We start from the raw sequence: 1,358 nt of genomic DNA, 5'->3' as shown, positions 1-1,358 counted from the left end.
GCTGATTTAGAAGTGTCCAGAGACACTGGGGCGGTAATATTTTGGGGGTTAGGTTTAGAGTCGAGGGAACCCCTAGAGATCCTTTCAGAAATGCTCTGTGCTTTAAGGGGGCAGGATGGGTGTCTCGACTGGGACTGGCCAGTTCGTCTGAGTGGGGACTAATGAAAACAAATGATCTGACAAGGTCAAAAGGTTGAGATCAAGGCAGAGGGATCCCCCGCCCCTCTCAGTTTCCAACTTGGGAGATTAATGAGGGCAGAGAACAGCCATTTCTCTGTATCATTTACTCCCTGAGGCCTCTGAACCCTACGGCGGTGGTGTGTGCAGCCCACCTGTTGGCCTATTAAGGCCTTATGATGCCGAGACACTAACCATGGCTGTGTCCAGTGCAGACAGCAGCTTATTGGCTCAACCCAAAGCCTCCAGTAGCAGTCTTGTGATGTTCAAATGTTCAAATGAGATATTTAATGTGTGACTTTTCCCTCATTTAAAAAAAAAAACAGAGCAACGTTTATTCTCTTACATTGCCTTGACAAATCACACCACAGTTGTTATAGCAGTATTTGCCATGTGATGTGAATGTGCTTCATAATTTCACAGTTGTTGAATATCCTTTGATGAACTCAGCAGATGGTGTGTCCAAGACGTGTGCAATCATCATAGGTTATGTGGCATGTCATTTTGTGTTTAAATGTATTACATGGAGACAGATATCCCGAACAAACAGCCCAGTCATGATGCCGAAGTGAAGGACTGAAGATGACTTCTAGGACAAGTCTGCTCCCTTCTGGACAGCTCCTCTAAAAGCACCAGTGAAGTTAAGTGAGAATAAGAGAGGCCACTTTTCATTGGTTGCATTGACGCATAACAGACACTAGATGGAGGTGTTTGCTAGGCTGACAGACCCAGAGCAGTAAACGTTCAGACACCTTTGTGAACACTAGCAAGAATAGCACATTAGAGGTAGGCTACAGTCACTAAAAGCATGCAAAGATAAAAAAATAAAAATAAAAACATATTTATTAAAATGTAAATGACAAACCTAATCTTTATTATTATTATTGTTATTATTGTTATTATTATTATTTGTGGTGAAACCGACCACATACAGACTATTGTGTTTGCTCATCCTTTTTTCCTCCATCAATAGATTTGCCAACTTCTGAACTCATACTTGCATTTATAAGTGTTACACATAAGCCTATTAAATTATATGGCTGTTTGGTGAAGTCTAATAGCCATCCGAGTGCCGGCAAGATCAGATTCTTTATTGCGGATCAGCCATTTGATTTACTACATTTCCCACACTGCATTGCTGCGCAGCCGCTACTTGTCACTGCTGTCGCTCTCTCGCCTTT

This window comes from Trachurus japonicus, chromosome 8 (genome assembly GCF_045865225.1).
Source record: "Trachurus japonicus isolate A0001 chromosome 8, Traja_1.0".
NCBI classification, from domain to species: Eukaryota; Metazoa; Chordata; class Actinopteri; order Carangiformes; family Carangidae; genus Trachurus; species Trachurus japonicus.
The sequence above is the reverse complement of the archived record's forward strand: the minus strand, read 5'-3'. Positions refer to the sequence as shown.